This window comes from Heteronotia binoei, chromosome 17, assembly GCF_032191835.1.
Source record: "Heteronotia binoei isolate CCM8104 ecotype False Entrance Well chromosome 17, APGP_CSIRO_Hbin_v1, whole genome shotgun sequence".
Classification (NCBI taxonomy): Eukaryota; Metazoa; Chordata; class Lepidosauria; order Squamata; family Gekkonidae; genus Heteronotia; species Heteronotia binoei.
In genome coordinates, this window is record NC_083239.1 from 39,589,221 (window position 1) to 39,610,877 (window position 21,657).

At 45.6% G+C, this 21,657-nt stretch overlaps 1 protein-coding gene and 1 pseudogene across 1 annotated transcript in view; both read right to left on the reverse strand.

Annotated features, from left to right (window-relative positions):
- LOC132586006 (uncharacterized) overlaps window positions 1-21,657 on the reverse strand; it is a 476,363-nt gene that overhangs the window by 6,938 nt on the left and 447,768 nt on the right. The window lies entirely within an intron of this gene.
- On the reverse strand, window positions 19,317-20,390 carry LOC132585825 (chemerin-like receptor 1; annotated as a pseudogene).

The following is a 21,657-nucleotide window of genomic DNA, read 5'->3' on the forward strand; positions in this document are numbered from 1 at the left end:
CTGGCTGCCAGAAGGTTGAACCACAGAATTTTGGTGGGATGCCAGAATGTCACTGGCAACCCTCTGATGTTACTTCCACTCATGTCAGAATTGACATCAGCATGTTAATATGCTAATGATTGCTCCTCTCACCCCCCCCCCCCGTGTTCTCCCATGGCTCAGATGACCAGCAGCAGAAAGGACCCACTGAAGGTTGTAGATTCCCCACCCCAGCAGGAATATGGAAAGCCTACGGGCCAACCTGGCTCTGCCCTGTTGGAAGTGCTTGATGCGATGTCCCTGGGTCTCAGACCTCCAGAAGCAAGTGACCACAGAGAATGCAAGCAGATAGGCAAACACTAAGGAACTTCTTATTTACTTTCTGCTGTTAACAGTGTCCTTTTGAAGTACAGATGAACATTCCTTAGAGAAAAGCAACTTCCTTTTGTCTTCTCTGTCTCTGTCTCTCTCTGCCTGTCTCTCACTGTCCCCCTCCCTCTCTCTCTCTCCCCCTTTCCCTTTCCATGCACACAAGATGGGAATCCAGGGTGCTCCTCTCTGTATCCACTCCCATCTACTAGCTAGGTAACCTAGGAATCCCATATCTCTTCAACTGTCTAACATGTATTAAAGTAGTTATTATTTTGTTTCAATGTGAAACATGGCTCTGTGTAACTTTATAACATTGTAAGCACATGGTCAGGTCTAAGACAAGCACTGCTGCATTAAAGCCTTGTGCACTTTGCTAACAAAAGAAGGATCTGGACCACCAGAACCAGTACCCTTCCCAGCAGGTTATGGGCCCAGCCTATTACACCTGCTCAGAACTGAATCAGAAGCTGAACTCAAATGACTTGATGATGTTACACACTATCAAGGCATACAGATACAAAAAAGTGGGTCACAAAGCATCTGAAAGTGGGTTTTGGGCCAGCCCTCCCTAATTGCCTCCCTTGCCTTTTCCATTGTTCTTTTTTTTATTTTGGAAGCCAAGATCTGACCTTGAAAACAGTGTCTTCCATGTCATAAATTAGTTGGTATTTTTTTTCTTCCCTGCTTATACATGGTGAGCAAGGAAAATGTGTCCTGATGGTGGCTAGAGGGAGTTGCTTAGAATTTTAGGGGAAGGGATTGAAGTAGGATTGCCAGCCTCCAGGTGGGACCTGGAGATTTCCAACTGATCTCCAGCATTAAGTTCTCCTTTCAGAGTGATTCAGATATGATAGCCTTTCTGGACATGGTGGTTTTTCAGTTTGAGAACAACACAATAACCATCAGAAACCATAAGAAACCTGTGGCTAAGAATAACTATTTACATTTTTCTTCATTTCACCCACTTTATTTACGCAACAATTTGCAATATGGGCAGTTTCTATGGATAAAAAAAAATTGTACTCAGGAGAAAGATTTTTTCAAGGCAAGTAACCATTTGACTACACAGTTTAGGGAGAGAGGATACCCAGAACAAGTGAATAGACAAGCTAGATCGAGGGCAGCTCAAAAGAACAGGTCCGAGATATTAAACGGCAGCAGGGCAGATGGGAAGGAGAATAGATTGTCATGCTCCTTTCAATACAGCCCGCGGGCATTAGAAATCAAGAAAATTATTCTGCGACACTGGAATATTGTAGCAGACATCTCAGGCTGTGCCCTCCCCCCACTAGTAGGTTTCTGGAGATCCCGAAATATACGAGCTATTTTAATTAAAACTGACTTACAGGGAGAAAGTGTTCCTTCACGTTTGCCTGTTGGACATTTCTGGTGCGGGGGGTGCAAAGCTTGTGGATATGCGTTAACCTTTACATCATATAATGACCCTAGGTCCAATGTAAAGATTGATCTGACTTCATTTACTAACTGCAACTCTAAAAATGTGATTTATGCCTTGATATGTGGAGATTGTTCTAAAATATATGTGGGTTGTTCAAGGAGAACTATAAAGACACATGTCTTAGAACATATTTCCTATGTTCGTCACCAGGTTCCGGGCGCTTTTTCAACATTTTATAGAGACTAATCATGATATCGAGTCCTTAAGGTTTTTTGTAATTCAGAAGTTGGAGAGATCTGAGTGTAAAGGAGGTGATCCATACAGGATTTTATTGGAAAAAGAGGCTCGATGGATTCATCGCCTCAACTCAATGGAAACCTTTGGCTTGAATCAATCTAATGATTTCTCATGCTATATCTAAGTGTTTACTGGAGTACATGTTGTAAAATAATTTACTGAGTTTTATAGTCATGGTCATGTTGCGATTATGGGCAACAGCTGTGGTAGAAGTTATATTGCTTGTGTGCGAGTGCAATTCATGCCGTCTCTTGAAAAGAATGTCTAAAGAAATGGACAAGTAAAAGTGATACTTGAAGAGGTATTTTTGTAAGTTTGTTTCACAATTTACCCCCCTTTTTTTGAATGGTGGAGGTTAGGCTTGTAACTCCTTTATTTTTCTACAGCAAATGCTAAGGTTGTTATTCGGCTTTCTTTAAGCGGAACGTGGATCATATAGCCGGCAACCACGTAAACGAAAATTACCCTTTGGAGCTGAATTCTGAATATTGACTCTTTATGGATTGAACTTTGGATCTATTGTGACCTTTACTAAAGAAGAAAACTCGGAGGAGTCATACAGAACGAACTTCTTGTTGCTTTAAGAGACACTGGACCTTTGGAAGTATTGTTTTGAATTGTGCTATGTATCTTTTGTATTTACAGTGTTAACTTTATATTATATAGTTTTTCAATAGTTTTGTTTTTCAGGGGCAGTTGTTTTTTCTATTTTGTTATCACTGTACCGCAACTGGTTTGCTCTCTCCCTGGAGAAAATGGCTACTTGGAAGGGTTGAAGATATTGAAGAAGAAGATATTGGATTTATATCCCGCCCTCGACTCCGAAGAGTCTCAGAGCGGCTCACAATCTCCTTTAACTTCCTCCCCCACAACAGACACCCTGTGAGGTGGGTGGGGCTGGAGAGGGCTCTCACAGCAGCTGCCCTTTCAAGGACAACTTCTGCCAGCTATGGCTGACCCAAGGCCATTCCAGCAGGTGCAAGTGGAGGAGTGGGGAATCAAACCCGGTTCTCCCAGATAAGAGTCCGCACACTTAACCACTACACCAAACTGGCTTTCTATGGCATTCTACTCTATGTCATTGTACCAGGCTGAGGCCCCTCCCATCCCCAAACCCCATCCTCTCCTGGATACACCCCCAAAGTCTCCAGGCATTTTCCAACACAGATCTGGCAACTCTAAGGAGAAATGGAGAAGGAGAGGGTGGTCAGAGGCTGGAATCTCATCTCCTTGGGCAAACACCCAAGAAGTCAATGTTAGAATGTCACTTGCTTGGGGTTGAGACTAGGGTCAGCTGTGTCCTTTGGTTTGTCACTGTGTACAAAATGAAACGTTGACCTAGATGGGTGCCAAGTCTGATTGTTTTTTTCCCAGGGTGCCAAAAAGCTCACCATACCAAGACAATCTGGATTTGTTGGTCACCATACTGAAAAAGTTAGGGACCATTGCTCTCAGGGAAATGGCAGCTTCGGAAGGTAGAGTCCATAGCATCTCATCCCTACTGACTGCCCCAAATTTCTCCCTTCCCAGGCTCCGTCCCCAGGTCTCCAGGAATTCCCCAACCTGGATAGGGCAACATTAGACACAGGCAGCAGTGAATTTTATACAAGCCAAATTTTGCGGTCTGTATAATGAGGGTTACCAGGTCAGAGTTGGGAGGTGGTGGCAGCTACAAGTATAGCTAGCTTCAAGAGGGGATTGGATAAGCATATGGAGCAGAGGTCCATCAGTGGTTATTAATCTCCAGGAGTTTCCAAACCTAGAGCTGGTAACACCAGACACAGTATCCCTGGCCAAACTGGCCTGGAAAAAATTGCTTCCTGACCCCAGATTGACATTCTCCTGGGCATATAAGAAAGGGCCATAAGAACGAATCACTGATGTGATCCTTCCTGCCCTCCTTCTCTGCCCAAGTTCACAGAATCAACATTGCTCAGAACTCTGCATGGTTCATTGGCTTGCACTGACCTGGTTGAAGGTTGAACGGTGTCCCAAATGGGAGAATGCAGACTCCTGTGCGGGATTTCTCTCGGAAGAACAGATCAAGAGATTCTGGACGAACGAATAATGAAGTCCTTCAGTCAACTGATGGCTGTTCAGCGATGAAACTGATCACTTGCTAGTGCTCTTACTGCCCCACCTTCCTTGTTATGCTTCTCAAGCCTTCCTCTTATACATGAGCTCTTAAGGGGGGGTGGAAATTCTGGATGGTCTATATCTAAGCATCAACTTTGTGGGTCGATGGGGAAGTTGGGCACTGTTCTGTGACACACTGTGGTTCATGTTGTTCATGTAGAAAAACAACCCAAGGATTCTTTCAGCAATGGTTGAGTTTGCAGATAATGTAAGGTGGAGTGGAACCCCAGGTCCCAGCCGGCTCTGTTCCTAAGCCTTTAACAGGGCTTTATTTGTAGCAGGAACTCCTTTGCATATTAGGCCACACACCCCTGATGTAGCCAAGGAAGGACTTCAGTTTCTCCTAGGTTCTGTGCAATACCATAGAAACTGTCCTCCAAAGCTGCCATTTCCTTCCAGGGAACTGATTTCTGTTCTCTGGAGATCAATGGTGATTTCCAGGTGATCTCCAGGCCTTACCTGGTTGTTGGCAACCTATCTGTTATGTGTACCAATGGGTGTTCCTGCCTGGCACATTGGAGCCTGAAAGACTGAGCTTGGGGACTTAGGAACAATGGGCAGTAGGATCCAAATCTCAACTGCCCTGCTCCAATCACAGGGCCCCTGTTGGTTTGAATGACCCAATAACATGCTAGCGTGGGAACCCAGTGTTGTATATCAGGGGTGGCCAACGGTAGCTCTCCAGATGTTTTTTGCCTACAACTCCCATCAGCCCCAGCCATTGGCCATGCTGAATGAGGCTGATGGGAGTTGTAGGCAAAAACATCTGGAGAGCTACCGTTGGCCACCCCTGTTGTATATAGTTGGCCCAGCAGGCCCCGTTTGCCAGTTCAGTTGGTGCAGCCAGTCACCATGCTGTACTCAGTAAAGAGCTTGTTATCACAACTACCTCGCCTCTTCAATGCCTAAGAACCCACTATATTTTATTATCTTTAAACCTTTCCATTTCCATTGTTTGCACAAAATACACCCCTCCACATACAGGCAGCTGCTCTTCTCCTTAAATCAGGGATGAAGAGTTCCATATTACTTCTCAGGGAGAAAAGTCGCTAGAGGAGGTATTCTGAGGAGACAGCCAGATAAGAGTCTGCACACTTAATAGGCCAACTAGTGCCCCCCCCCCTCCGTGTTTTCAGTTCAGGAAGAAAGCTGGCATCCTTGCATGACATGGTTCTGATCCAAACAGAGCACCCCACGCATGAATTGATAAGAACTCGCAACTGAGTTTGGGCTGGACAAAATCCCCCAGGGGGGATTCTACACTGGGCAAAAGACCCAGTAATACTACCCTTTCAGATGTGACAATCTACACTGAAAACTGGCCTCACGACTGTCTTGCTCCGGCGTTTTTGCTACCATCTACACTTGAAATCCTGGAACAGCAGTGAAGCCGTATCCGGCTCGGTGTTGCTCCTTATTTTCCAAGACCAGAAATCCAGCGGAGTTTAAGTGGAGTTGATTCTTTTGGTTGCTTTTCTTCATTACCACCAGCAGGTGCCGTTTTCCGCAGCAATCCTCATAGGTCGGTCCTATGTGACGTCCTATGTTATCTGATCGGACTACCAGGTAACAATGGGAAAGGGGGAGGCTCCAGGACAACCATTAATAGAAAGAATGGAGAAGAAAACTCCTGGTATGATGGTGATTGAGAGCTGTTAAACATGTCAATGGATGGCCAAATTGATACCTAGGCGACACGTCTACACAAAGCTACTTGGCTTTCAGGTGAAGATGCCTTTTTTCTGCTGGCACAATCCTTTGTTTTGGGTTCCGTGGGACAAAGGTTTAGGCAGTCTGTGTGCTTGAAATAAAATTGAGAAGGCAGTCTCTCCTTTCTCAGTTCGCTACCCAAGAATCATGAAGGAAGAATGGTCTCTCAGCCTATGCAGAGTTCCACACTCATGTCACAAGGCATTCCTTTTAGAAAGTACTAGCTCAAGCAATCTCACATGAGGAAGCCCCAGTCCTTTTCCCCAGAAATGTTCTGTTCTTAGCTTATCCCATTTGGGGAACTTGAAAGCCATAATTCTGGGGAACTTCAGAGAATGGCAGGCGGGGTTCCTTTGTCTGTGAGCCTCCCCTCCCCCCAAGGGAAATCTAACTTTAAAACTTGAATGTCTCCTAGAATAGAGAAACCTTCTTGTTTTGTAAGGTTAACAGGTAACAGAGGCATCTTTTCCCATAAAGAAAAAGAGAAGTAACATTAGACAAGGGCAGTTCTCCAGCCGAGAGCTAGAGACCCCCTGGAATCCCAGCAAGGTTTCCAGCCTTTAGTTTTCTGTGCAGGGTGAAGGGAGTTTGATGTAATATCTTTATTTTAACCCTTTAAAATGGCAGAATCAAGAACCCGAGAAAAAGAGGTTGAAAAGGGTTTTGTTAATTCAAAGCATTCAGGGCAAAAGGTAAGGAAATGATCATTTCAACTTTCAAATTGGCTGAATGTAAATCTTTGAAACTCCCAAGCCCATCTTTCTCTGCCACTTATAAAACCAGAAAGTATTCATTGCCTCAGTTCTATGAATTTTACAGTGGTATAGCCTCTGAGCTTGTACGGAGTGCCTAAAGACTAGCCCAAATAGAGCCCAAATTTTCCTTCACGTGGTTGCCGGCTATATGATCCACGTTCCGCTTAAACAAAGCCGAATAACAACCTTAGCATTTGCTGTGGAAAAATAAAAGAGTTACAAGCCTAACCTCCACCATTCAAAAAAAAGGGGGGGGGGTAAATTGTGAAACAAACTTACAAAAATACCTCGTCAAGTATCACTTTTACTTGCCCATTTCTTTAGACATTCTTTTCAAGAGACGGCTTGAATTGCACTCGCACACAAGCAATATAACTTCTACCACAGCTGTTGCCCATAATCGCAACATGACCATGACTATAAAACTCAGTAAACTATTTTACAACATGTACTCCAGTAAACACTTAGATATAGCATGACAAATTATTAGATTGATTCAAGCCAAAGGTTTCCATTGAGTTGAGGCGATGAATCCATCGAGCCTCTTTTTCCAATAAAATCCTGTATGGATCACCTCCTTTACACTCAGATCTCTCCAACTTCTGAATTACAAAAAACCTTAAGGACTCGATATCATGATTAGTCTCTATAAAATGTTGAAAAAGCGCCCGGAACCTGGTGACGAACACGGGAAATATGTTCTAAGACACGTGTCTTTAGAGTTCTCCTTGAACAACCCACATATATTTTAGAACAATCTCCACATATCAAGGCATAAATCACATTTTTAGAGTTGCAGTTAGTAAATGAAGTTAGATCAACCTTTACATTGGACCTAGGGTCATTATATGATGTAACAGTTAACGCATATCCACAAGCTTTGCACCCCCCGCACCGGAAATGTCCAACAGGCAAACGTGAAGGAACACTTTCTCCCTGTAAGTCAGTTTTAATTAAAATAGCTCGTATATTTCGGGATCTCTAGAAACCTACTAGTGGGGGGAGGGCACAGCCTGAGATGTCTGCTACAATATTCCAGTGTCGCAGAATAATTTTCTTGATTTCTAATGCCCGCGGGCTGTATTGAAAGGAGCATGACAATCTATTCTCCTTCCCATCTGCCCTGCTGCCGTTTAATATCTCGGACCTGTTCTTTTGAGCTGCCCTCGATCTAGCTTGTCTATTCACTTGTTCTGGGTATCCTCTCTCCCTAAACTGTGTAGTCAAATGGTTACTTGCCTTGAAAAAATCTTTCTCCTGAGTACAATTTTTTTTTATCCATAGAAACTGCCCATATGGCAAATTGTTGCGTAAATAGGGTGGGTGAAATGAAGAAAAATGTAAATAGTTATTCTTAGCCACAGGTTTCTTATGGTTTCTGATGGCTATTGCGTTGTTCTCAAACTGAAAAACCACCATGTCCAGAAAGGCTATCATAGCTGGATCACTCTGAAAGGAGAACTTAATGCTGGAGATCAGTTGGAAATCTCCAGGTCCCACCTGGAGGCTGGCAACCCTACTTCAATCCTTTCCCCTAAAATTCTAAGCAGCTCCCTCTCACCACCATCAGGGCATAAGAACATAAGAGAAGCCATGTTGGATCAGGCCAACGGCCCATCAAGTCCAACACTCTGTGTCACACAGTGGCAAAAAATTTTATATACACACATACACTGTGGCTAATAGCCACTGATGGACCTGTGCTCCATATTTTTATCTAAACCCCTCTTGAAGGTGGCTATACTTGTGGCCGCAACCACCTCCTGTGGCAGTGAATTCCACATGTTAATCACCATTTGGGTGAAGAAGTACTTCCTTTTATCCGTTTTAACCTGTCTGCTCAGCAATTTCATTGAATGCCCACGAGTTCTTGTATTGTGAGAAAGGGAGAAAAGTACTTCTTTCTCTACTTTCTCCATCCCATGCATTATCTTGTAAACCTCTATCATGTCACCCCGCAGTCGACGTTTCTCCAAGCTAAAGAGTCCCAAGCGTTTCAACCTTTCTTCATAGGGAAAGTGCTCCAGCTCTTTAATCATTCTAGTTGCCCTTCTCTGAACTTTCTCCAATGCTATAATATCCTTTTTGAGGTGCGGCGACCAGAACTGCACACAGTACTCCAAATGAGACCGCACCATCGATTTATACAGGGGCATTATGATACTGGCTGATTTGTTTTCAATTCCCTTCCTAATAATTCCCAGCATGGCGTTGGCCTTTTTTATTGCAGACGCACACTGTCTTGACATTTTCAGTGAGTTATCTACCACGACCCCAAGATCTCTCTCTTGGTCAGTCTCTGCCAGTTCACACCCCATCAACTTGTATTTGTAGCTGGGATTCTTGGCCCCAATGTGCATTACTTTGCACTTGGCCACATTGAACCGCATCTGCCACTTTGACGCCCACTCACCCAGCCTCAACAGATCCCTTTGGAGTTCCTCACAGTCCTCTCTGGTTCTCACCACCCTGAACAATTTAGAGTCATCCGCAAACTTGGCTACTTCACTGCTCACTCCCAACTCTAAATCATTTATGAACAAGTTAAAGAGCATGGGACCCAGTACCGAGCCCTGCGGCACCCCACTGCTTACCATCCTCCACTGCGAAGACTGCCCATTTATACTGACTCTCTGCTTCTTATTACTAAGCCAGTTTTTGATCCACAAGAGGACCTGTCCTTTTACTCCATGACTCTCAAGTTTTCTAAGGAGCCTTTGATGAGGAACTTTATCAAAAGCTTTCTGGAAGTCAAGGTAAACAACATCTATCGGGTCGCCTTTGTCCACATGTTTGTTCACCCCCTCAAAGAAATGTAACAGGTTAGTGAGGCAAGATCTTCCCATACAGAACCCATGCTGAGTCTTCCTCAATAACCCGTGTTCATCAATGTGCCTACTCATTCTGTCCTTGATAATGGTTTCTACCAACTTTCCCGGTATTGAAGTCAGACTGACTGGCCTGTAATTTCCCGGATCTCCTCTGGAACCCTTTTTAAAGATGGGGGTGACATTTGCTACCTTCCAGTCCTCAGGAACGGAGGCAGATTTCAATGAAAGATTACAGATTTTTGTTAGAAGATCCACAAGTTCAACTTTGAGTTCTTTCAGAACTCTCGGATGTATGCCATCCGGACCCGGTGACTTATTAGTTTTTAATTTGTCTATCAGTTGTAGGACACATTTTCCTTGTTCAACATGTATAAGCAGGGAAGAAAAAAAAATACCAACTAATGTATGACATGGAAGACATTGTTTTCAAGGTCAGATCTTGGCTTCCAAAATAAAAAAAAGAGCAATGGAAAAGGCAAGGGAGGCAATTAGGGAGGGCTGGCCCAAAACCCACTTTCAGATGCTTTGTGACCCACTTTTTTGTATCTGTATGCCTTGATAGTGTGTAACATCATCAAGTCGTTTGAGTTCAGCTTCTGATTCAGTTCTGAGCAGGTGCAATAGGCTGGGACCATAACCTGCTGGGAAGGGTACTGGTTCTGGTGGTCCCGATCCTTCTTTTGTTAGCAGAGTGCACAAGGCTTTAATGCAGCAGTGCTTGTCTTAGACCTGACCATGTGCTTACAATGTTATAAAGTTACACAGAGCCATGTTTCACATTGAAACAAAATAATAACTACTTTAATACATGTTAGACAGTTGAAGAGATATAGGATTCCTAGGTTACCTAGCTAGTAGATGGGAGTGGATACAGAGAGGAGTACCCTGGATTCTCATCTTGTGTGCATGGAAAGGGAAAGGGGGAGAGAGAGAGAGGGGGTGTTTTCGCACTCACGTTTTACTGGCACCACGACCATCCTGACGCCGGCGAATCTGCATGGATTTCGCACCAGAAGCGCCGGCGCTCCCAGAAGCGCCGGCTACTTCCGTCGCTAAGCCAGCGCAAACGTTTTCCTGCATCTTTGCGATTTCCGTTTGCGCTGGCTTAGCGACGGAAGTAGCCGGCGCTTCTGGGAGCGCCGGCGCTTCTGGTGCGAAATCCATGCAGATTCGCCGGCGTCAGGAAAGTCGTGGCGCCAGTAAAACGTGAGTGCGAAAACGGCCAGAGAGAGAGAGAGAGAGGGAGAGGGAGGGGGACAGTGAGAAACAGGCAGAGAGACAGAGACAGAGACAGAAAAGACAAAAGGAAGTTGCTTTTCTCTAAGGAATGTTCATCTGTACTTCAAAAGGACACTGTTAACAGCAGAAAGTAAATAAGAAGTTGCTTAGTGTTTGCCTATCTGCTTGCACACTCTGTGGTCACTTGCTTCTGGAGGTCTGAGACCCAGGGACATCGCATCAAGCACTTCCAACAGGGCAGAGCCAGGTTGGCCCGTAGGCTTTCCATATTCCTGCTGGGGTGGGGAATCTACAACCTTCAGTGGCTCCTTTCTGCTGCTGGTCATCTGAGCCATGGGAGAACATGGGGGGGGGGTGAGAGGAGCGATCATCAGCATACTAACATGCTGATGTCAATTCTGACATGAGTGGAAGTAACATCAGAGGGTTGCCAGTGACATTCTGGCATCCCACCTAAACTCTGTGGTTCAACCTTCTGGCAGCCAGATGCTGGAGCACAAATTCCAGGGCAAAAGCTGTCCTCTACAGGTCTTTGCTTGTGAAGCTCCACAGGTGGATAGCTGTTGGAAAATGATTGCTCAGAGAGATGGACAATGATATGATCCCACAATGCAATACTTATATTCTTTTTCCATCCAGGAGAAGACAGAAGCAAGACAAAGAGTCTCCCCCAAAAGACCATGGACAACACAACTCAACTTACGCCAACTGAGGTTGCTCACCCAGATTCCAGTGTCGACACGGCCATCTATTATGTCTATTATAATAATGATGATGATGAAGACTATCTCTTTGAACAAACTTTGCAGAAAAGGCTTAACATCCTCTCTATGGTATTGTATAGCATCCCTTCATTCTGGGGGTCATGAGGATCCGTGGTCTGGAAACATGTTTTTTCAGTGCTGTGGCGCCACAAATTCGTGGAGGCATGATTTTTCTGGTGCTCTTCAGGGACACTGCATGATGAACAAAATTTCCTATGTCAATCACCTTAAATAAAACATATATATAGCCTACCGAGATCGACTGTGGGCTTTTGTGAGCAACAGGGGGGATGATTAGCATTTCTTCCTGATGGAGGAGTAGCAAGAGTGCTGAGCATTTGCAATACTTTAGCCAGCTCTATTTGGGCTAGTCTTCAGGCACTCCGTACAAGCTCAGAGGCTATACCACTGTAAAATTCATAGAGCTGAGGCAATGAATACTTTCTGGTTTTATAAGTGGCAGAGAAAGATGGGCTTGGGAGTTTCAAAGATTTACATTCAACCAATTTGAAAGTTGAAATGATCATTTCCTTACCTTTTGCCCTGAATGCTTTGAATTAACAAAACCCTTTTTCAACCTCTTTTTCTCGGGTTCTTGATTCTGCCATTTTAAAGGGTTAAAATAAAGATTTTACATCAAACTCCCTTCACCCTGCACAGAAAACTAAAGGCTGGAAACCTTGCTGGGATTCCAGGGGGTCTCTAGCTCTCGGCTGGAGAACTGCCCTTGTCTAATGTTACTTCTCTTTTTCTTTATGGGAAAAGGTGCCTCTGTTACCTGTTAACCTTACAAAACAAGAAGGTTTCTCTGTTCTAGGAGACATTCAAGTTTTAAAGTTAGATTTCCCTTGGGGGGAGGGGAGGCTCACAGACAAAGGAACCCCACCTGCCATTCTCTGAAGTTCCCCAGAATTATGGCTTTCAAGTTCCCCAAATGGGATAAGCTAAGAACAGAACATTTCTGGGGAAAAGGACTGGGGCTTCCTCATGTGAGAGTGCTTGAGCTAGTACTTTCTAAAAGGAATGCCTTGTGACATGAGTGTGGAACTCTGCATAGGCTGAGAGACCATTCTTCCTTCATGATTCTTGGGTAGCAGAACTGAGAAAGGGACTGCCTTCTCAATTTCATTTCAAGCGCACAGACTGCCTAAACGTTTGTCCCACGGAACCCAAAACAAAGGATTGTGCCAGCAGAAAAAAGGCATCTTCACCTGAAAGCCAAGTAGCTTTGTGTAGACGTGTCGCCTAGGTGTCAATTTGGCCATCCATTGACATGTTTAACAGCTCTCAATCACCATCATACCATGAGTTTTCTTCTCCATTCTTTCTATTAATGGTCGTCCTGGAGCCTCCCCCTTGCCCATTGTTACCTGGTAGTCCGATCAGATAACATAGGACGTCACATAGGACGGACCTATGAGGATTGCTGCGGAAAACGGCGCCTGCTGGTGGTAATGAAGAAAAGCAAGCAAAAGAATCAACTCCACTTAAACTCCAAATAGAGCACCCCACGCATGAATGGATAAGAACTCGCAACTGAGTTTGGGCTGGACAAAATCCCCCAGGGGGGATTCTACACTGGGCAAAAGACCCAGTAATACTACCCTTTCAGATGTCAATTCATGAGTGGAGTGCTTTAAGAAGCAAAGGCATTTTCTCAGCCCTTTGTGGAACCGTTACTCCCCAAAGTTTCCTGTGGCAAGAATCCTCAATGGTCCAGGACTGAACCTGCTGATGTTTTTAAAAGTGTCTTTAAAAGTGGGAGCACAACTGAACAACCATCGACGATGGCCTTGTCCCATAAACTGATACGGTCAAATTCAGACCATTCTCTGGAGGATGATATACTAGAAAAAGAGGTGCTGGACTTATTTAGGGATTTAACATATGTTGAACAAATGAGGATTACAGATAATTTGGAAGCTGTCAGAGTAAACTTACTCAAAAACATCGCACACCCTCCTCAGTCAAATCCCTCTGTGCAAGTGGAGGAACTTACTCCTACATTTGATACTTCAGAAGAACCGGGATCACCAACGGAAATGAGGTCAATACAAGCTGTTGTCCATCAGCCCCTTCTATTAATGGATGAGTCTATTACAGCTCACGGTGAAAACCAAGAACTTCAAGATACTCTACCAGAACCTGGATTGCCAAAGGAGATGAGGACAACACAAGCTGTTATTCATCAGTCCCTTCTACTGACGAATGAGTTTACCTCCACTTGGGGTGAAAACCAAGATTGGTCAATTCCATCACAAGAACTTAAGAACGACATGAGGGGTGCGGACAACTGCTGTGTCCATTATGATGTCAATAACTCTCTAGAACAACTTACTGTAGTTGATTGACTCCTAGACTCACCCACCCCAGCTATAATCAAAATCATGTCTTGGAATATTGCAGGGTGGAGGAGTAGGTCTAGGGACGATGATTTTATAGAATACATCAAAGGTTTTGACATTGTACTTTTCCAGGAGACATGGTCCCAAACACAAATACATGTGGAGGGATTTAAATCTTATTCCCTCCCAGCTTGTAAAGCCAACCTTAGGGGCCGTTCCCAAGGTGGCCTATCCACTCTTGTTGCTGCCCATCTAAAATCAAAGTTGATTACCTCACTGGCTTGCAGCCCTATGTTGCAAGCTGTTAAGCTAGTATTGGATAAATTTACTTTACTTATAATCAATGTATATGTACCTTCCGGTTTAAGTGGCTTAGCCCTATCTTACCACTGGAACCGGTTAACAGCTCTTATGGAAGACATGGAAAAGAAAAAACATGTTTCCAAACCACGGATCCTCATGGATCCTCATGTTTTTTGCTTTGGGCCACTTCAAGATAACCAGCCAATCACATAAAAGTCAGCTCTACACGGATCTTCATGAATTCATATTATTTTTACATTGAAATGAAATCAAACCACTGTAATTCTATAGCTCCTGTCTTAGACTATAGGCAGGACCACAAAAATCATGCCTCCACAAATTCGTGGCGCCTCAGCAGTGCAAAAACTGGGTTGCAAAACACAGATCCTCATGAATTCATATGATTTTTATGGTGAAATGAAATCAAACCACCATCATGTTGTAGATCCTCTCTTAGACTTTAGGCAGCACCAGAAAAATCATGCCTCCACGAATTTGTGGCGCCACAGCACTGAAAAAACATGTTTCCAAACCACGGATCCTCATGGATCCTCATGTTTTTTGCTTTGGGCCACTCCAAGATAACCAGCCAATCACATATCCTGTCCATGGGAAGAGTTTGCACAACAGAAATCATGGATCCACGGCTTCGTGGCAGCCCCAGGGACCAAAAACTTGATGTTGGACCATGGATCCTCATGGATCCAGGTGATTTCTGCTTCGGATCCCCCCAAGTCCTCCATCCAGTCACTTATCATGTCCATGTGCAGAGTTTCCACCACAGAAATCGTGGATCCACAGCTTCGTGGCAGCGCCAGGGACCAAAAACTTGCTTTTGGACCACGGATCCACATGACTCTACATGATTTCTGCTTTGGATCCCCCCCAAACCCTCGATCCAGACACATATCATGTCCATGGGCAGAGTTTCCACCACAAAAATTGTGGATCCACGGCTTCGTGGAAGCGCCAGGGACCAAAAACTTCGTTTTGGACCACAGATCCTCATGGATCCACATGATTTTTGCTTTGGATCCCCCCAAGCCCTCCATCCAGACACATATCATGTCCATGGGCAGAGTTTAAAGCACAGAAATCATGGACTCACGGCTTCATGGCAGCCCCAGGGATCAAAAACTTGGTTTTGGACCACAGATCCTCATGGATCCACGTGAGATCTGCTTCGGATCCCCCCAAGCCCTCCTTCCAGTCACTTTCACTTATCATGTCCATGTGCAGTGTTTCCACCACAGAAATCGTGGATCCACGTCTTCGTGGCAGCGCCAGGGACCAAAAACTTGGTTTTGGACCACGGGCCATGCATTTGGATCCTGGTGCGCATTGTGCCCAGTTTCAAAAGCCCAGTTTCTATTGCCCCATTTAGCCTGGCAGTAACACCCAATTATTGACCACAGTGGCAAATGCAGTGAGCAGTACATGTACATGCAAAAGGGAGGCGAGAAATGTGAGGATGACAAAAGGGCAAGCTTAGCGATTCAAGGATGGTATTCAAAAGCTGAAAGGAGACAGCTTTATACGTGTAACTTTTAGAAGCGATATTATTCTTTTCTACATGGAAAACCGGAAGATGCAAATATCGCAGCTCTCCGACACTAGAGAAAAAAAAAATGGTTTCCAACGCTTACTTTTCAATGGGCGCCAGAAAGCGATTAGCGACACCCTGGCAAGTCATTCGATTTAAATTCCAAAGTGAATGCAAGGGCAGCTGCCTTCAGGCCAACCAGCGAAATGCGGCTCAGTTTGGTAATAGAAATACACCCTTTCCTGCTAAAACAAAAAAACCAGCCACAGCTTAACAGATGAAACAGCAAACCTTTATGGCAAGTTATTCATTATAGGTCTCCCCTTCGTCAAACTCTCTCCCTTTACTAGGGTTGCCAAGTCCAATCTCTAAGACAGGCAGCAAGCTATGGAAGAAAACTTAAGGCTTATATAGAATCTGGCTATGAGAACGGGATGGTGGATCAGTGGTAGAGTATCTCCTTGGTAAGCATAAGGTCCCAGGTTCTATCCCTGGCCTGGCATCTTCAACTAAAAATGGTCCAGGCAAGTAGGCGTGAAAAACCTCAGCTTGATGATGATGATGATATTGGATTTATATCCCGCCCTCCACTCCGAAGAGTCTCAGAGCGGCTCACAATCTCCTTTCCCTTCCTCCCCCACAACACCCTGTGAGGTGGGTGGGGCTGGAGAGGGCTCTCAAGGCAGCTGCCCTTTCAAGGACAGAGGCTCAGAGTGGCCTACAATCTCCTTTCCCTTCCTTCCCCACAACAGACACCCTGTGAGGTGGGTGGGGCTGAGAGGGCTCCCACAGCAGCTGCCCCTACAAGGACAGAGGCTCAGGGCGGCCTACAATCTCCTTTTCCTTCCTCCCCCACAACAGACACCCTGTGATGTGGGTGGGGCTGGAGAGGGCTCTCACAGCAACTGCCCTTTCAAGGACAACCTCTGCCAGAGCTATGGCTGACCCAAGGCCATGCTAGCAGGTGCAAGTGGAGGAGTGGGGAATCAAACCCGGTTCTCCCAGATAAGAATCCACGCACTTAAGCACTGCACCAAACTGAGGCTCTCTTAGCAGAAGTGAAAGGTGATTGTAAGCCGTTCTGAGTGCAGTGGCGCCACCTTGTGGATGAAGTGCATCAATACAGCCCTCGTGTTCAGATCAGGCCCAGCAGTGTAGATGGTTTGAGAATACTCCGGATTTATATAAACCAGCTTCAGTTCACAGAAAATCTGGCTTAAACATGAATGTAGAATCCCAGAGAACCGGGTTTGATTCCCCACTCCTCCACTTAAACCTGCTGGAATGGCCTTGCATCAGCCATTGCTTTCATAGGAGTTGTCCTCACATCACATTTCCCCAGTATTTAGCTACCCTCACCTAGAAGCTTTTCAAACAGCCTATATATTCCACTTCAGGAACTGGACACTAACAGAATATTTTTGACATTGCTGCTGGCTTATTTTTACCTTTTCAGGAAAAATCAACTCTCCCACTCTGTACTATCTGCAGGGAGGCGTGTCCCATTCAGGAGGTGCACCTGAAGCGTTTTAGCTGAAAACTGCTTTCTTGTTTTCAAATCTATCTTCCGCTACTGAATCGCTATAGTGGGCTGTGCAAAATGCCCCATAGCACTTCCTCTCGTGACTGGTTTTTTGCACCCTTTTTTCTGACTGCTTCATGTAATGCCGCTTCCCCTTCTCACCCTGCTAGCCTTTGTGAGATCTTTAGCCGTGTGTGTGTGTGTGTGTGTAGTTGTTTCCCCCACTCTCTCCCCAAAAGAGAGGGAGGGAGGGGGAGAGAGAGAAAGTGGATCCCCCCCCCTTCTTTCTGTTTCTCTGCTGCAATCTGAGGCAAGAGAGGGGGGGGTTGCAAATGAGGCAGAAAGTTTTTTGGGGGGGGGATTTCAAAAGTTTTCTTTATTGAAAATACAAACAGCTTACATAAAATCATAAAGCTTCAAAATATGATACAACTTAAATTCCATGCATAGATAATAACACAAACAATTAAATCTAAGTTAAATAATTAGCAAAACGAATTATTCAAAAAGGTGACCACGTTTCCATTACAGACTTATATTGAGGTTACAGCCCGTGACTGCACCTCATCAGTGATCTTATCAATAGCAAAATAACCCCAAACTTTGAGATACCAAGCCTGAATATTGGGAGACTGCACCTCTTTCCATTTACAAGCGATGACTGCTTTAGCTAATGTAAGTAAATTCATTATAAGCTCTCTATCTTGTTTTGAGGCAGAAGCAGATTCCCATAGATTTAGAAGAATCAAATTTGGAGAAAATGGAATCTTAACACCTGTGATCCTGAAAATGGTCATCGGAGGGCAAGACCACCAAGCATGAAAAAAAGTTGCCCTAGAACCACAACCTTTCCAAGTGGGGGCAGGTCAGGGATTGAGTGCGAGAGCTGATTGTTTAAGGGATCGCCCTGGCGATAAATTGCTCTGGCTTTTTGGCTTTTTATCCTCTCAGCGATCCTATTACAGCCTTCACACACACACACACACACACACAAACCACCAAAGGCTAAGAAAAAAGATCGCTGGTGAGCAGGAATGGGAAGTGGCACTTTGTGAAATGGCCAGATCGCTTCAGAGACGAGCCCTTAACGGAAGGTGAACGACCCGCCCCTCCCGCTTTACTCAGAACCAGCCCAATGACTAGGGTTGCCAAGTCCAATTCTAGAAATATCTGGGGACTTTGGGGGTGGAGCCAGGAGACTTTGGGGGTGGAGCCAAGATCAAGGCTGTGACAAGCATGATTGAACTCCAAAGGGAGTTCTGGCCCTCACATTTTAAGGGGCAGCACACCTTTTAAAATGCCTTCCTTCCATAGAAAATAATGAAGGATAGGGGCACCTTCTTTTGGGGCTCATAGGATTGGACCCTCTGGTCCAATCCTTTTGAAACTTGGGAGGTATTTTGGGGAGAGGCACTAGATGCTATAATGAAAATTTGGTGCCTCTATCTCAAAAAACAGCCCCCCCAGAGCCCCCGATACCCATGGATCAATTCCCCATCATTCCCTATGGGAATCGTTTGTGGAGGTGCATGATAGCTGTGGGGGCGGGGCTTCCCCCGCTGGCCAGCTGGCTGGGGGAGGGGGGAAGCCTGTAAAACCGGGGGATCCCCCTCTGGGACCTGGGGATTGGGAAGCCTACCAATGACTGATATGATCCGGAATATAAAAGTAATGCGAAAAGGACCCTCGTTTTGCCCCAAGAACTAATACAGTTGCCTGGGGTGTGATAGCTTGCTTAAATGCTGCTCTTTGGTGTCAGGAGACCCAGAAATCATTTGTTTCCTGAAACAAACCTTTTATTGAGTTGCGACTGACACAGTTCTGGGGGCTTTAGGGGGTGCGGCATATGCAAATGAGTTATGCTAATGAGCTCCAGCAGCTCTTTTTCTACAAAGTGACCCCTGCCCAGACGTGGCACACCACCATGGAGGCCAGCAGTGATCTTTTTTCTTCATTTTCCTTTTGCACCCACTCAAAGCACAGGTGGGCAATGGGGAAGGTCAGTGGGAAGCTTCTAGTGGGAGAATGCATAGCCCTACAGATAATACAGAGCTAATTCTGTGTGGAACTATGTACAGAAACATTGAAGGTGGGGAATTTTGGAAACCAAGATCAGCAACATTATAAGTCTTGAGAATCCAAGCCCACTGTAGATGTGGCATTGGTTTATGTCAGACTGTGATTTTCCTCCTCAGCAAAGATAGCCTCGAATACTGAGAGAATGGAGTGTTTCAGACTTTCCTTGAAATCGTGCCCCATGAAGACATACAGGATGGGGTTCAGGCAGCTGTTCATGCTAAGCAGGCTGGTAGCCAAAGGAACAGCAGGAAAGAATATCCACTTCTTTGCGGGGTCCTTGTGAAACTGAATCACTAGGAAAGAGAAAGCATGATAGGGGAGCCAGCAGACGAAAAAAGCCACTATCACTGCAGTGATGACCCTGAAGGGCTTGCTCGACCGGGCCAAGCGGTCCCTCCTCAGCCGCAGAACAATCGCCCCGTAGCAAATAAGGATGACTTGAAAAGGGATCGCAAAGCCAAAGATGAAACAACCGATAACTATGACACGCTGGGTGACTTTTGCCTGTTTCTCATCATGGCTATAGTAGCTAGAGCAGATGGTGGCATTGTCAGTCTGCATGATCTGCGTAAAATAGATCCTCGGCGAACTCAATGCCAGAGCCAGAATCCAAATTCCGAGAGCCACGAAGGAAGCACAGCGGGGCTTCCGGTGATTTTGAGCCCACACAGGACATAACACGGATATGCAGCGGTCTATACTAATGACCATGAGGAGGTAGATGCTGGTATAAAGGTTGATGATGGACACGCTGGTGTTGAGCTTACACATGGCCTCTCCAAAGGGCCAGTGACTGCCCAGAGCTAGGTAAGTAATGCGCAGGGGCAGGAAGAAGGTGAAGGTGAAGTCAGCAATGGCCAAGTTGAGGAACCAGATGGCATTGACTGTCTTCTTCATATGGAAGCCGGTGATGAAAATGACCAGCCCGTTTCCAATGACTCCCAGAACGAAGGCAATGCTATAGATGACCACAGAGAGGGTTATAAGTCTTTGCTTCAAAGTTTGTTGAAAAATAATCTCTTCATAATTAGAATCATGGTCATAATTGATGGTTGTGACAACACTGCAATCTGGGTGAGCAATCTCAGTTGGGGTAGGTTGAGTTGTGTTGCCCATGGCCTTTTGAAGGAGACTCTCCTTCTTGCTTCTGTCGTTTCCTGGATGGAAAAAGAAGAAAAAGAGGAACATAAACACTGCCTTGTGGGATCAGTTCATCGTCCATCTATCTGAGCGATCAGTTTCTAACAGTTACCAACCCAGTGCCTGTACAGCTGCACAAGACCTGTAAAGGACAACTTTTGCCCTGGAATTTGTGCTCCAATATCTGGTTGCCAGACAGTTTAACCACAGAGATTTGGTGGAATGCTAGAATGTCTCAGCAGCGTTTCTTCTAAACTGAGTTAGTGTGAACTAGATCACCGTTTTTTAGTCTCCAAATCCCTGCAGAGCTCCCTCCTCTCCTCGGTCTCCAGCCACCCTCCAGATCTTCAGGAATTTCCCAGCCTATAGTGGGCAACTCTACTTAACCACACCAGCACAACCCTCAGGAACAAGGCAGTTCTGAGTGGCACAATTTCAGTTCCCTGTTTTGGTCAGCAGAAATGTAGATCCTTTTTCCCGCCTCAGGTATTCGGCTGTAGAGTCATCCCTGCTGTTCACCTCTGCAACACCCCTCCCGCCCACATGAGGCCCCCAGAAGCATTTGCCAAGGAAAGGAGCACACATTCCCTATATGGCAATTGCCATTTCAGTGGTTCCCATGGTTTACAGCATTTCAGGCGGGTAGCCATGTTGGTCTTCTGTTGAAGAGCAAGACTGAAGTTCTAGAGCACCCTGAAGACCAACAAGATGGTCGAAGCTCCCAAGAGACAAGAAGATCTGGAGGGAGGGTCACCAGGTCTCTTTTGGCCACCAGCAGGTAGGGTTGCCAGCCTCCAGGAGAGACCTGGGGATCCCCTGGAAATACAGTTTATCGCTAGATGGAAGCTATCTGGTTCCCTGGAGAAAATGGCCACTTTGGAAGCTGGACTCTGGCACTGTACCTCAGTGAGGTCCCTGTCCTCCTCAGGTCCCATCCCCAAATCTCTAGGTCTCCCAACCTGGAGCTGGCAACACTACCTCCCACCCCCCATTGTTGATCAAGGGGGACCTGGTAACCTGGAGATCCTAGGAGAAATTAGGGTTGCCAAGTCCTAGCCAATCGCCAGCAGTAGGTGGGAGGAGCTCTCTGGGAGTAGGGGGTGGAGCAGAGAGATCCCAGGAGAACTTGGAGGTAGGGTTGGCAGGGGGTGGAGGCTGAGTGGGGGGGGGGGGACAGAGAGCCAGTTTGGTGTAGTGGTTAAATGTGTGGACTTTTATCTGGGACAACTGGGTTTCATTCCCC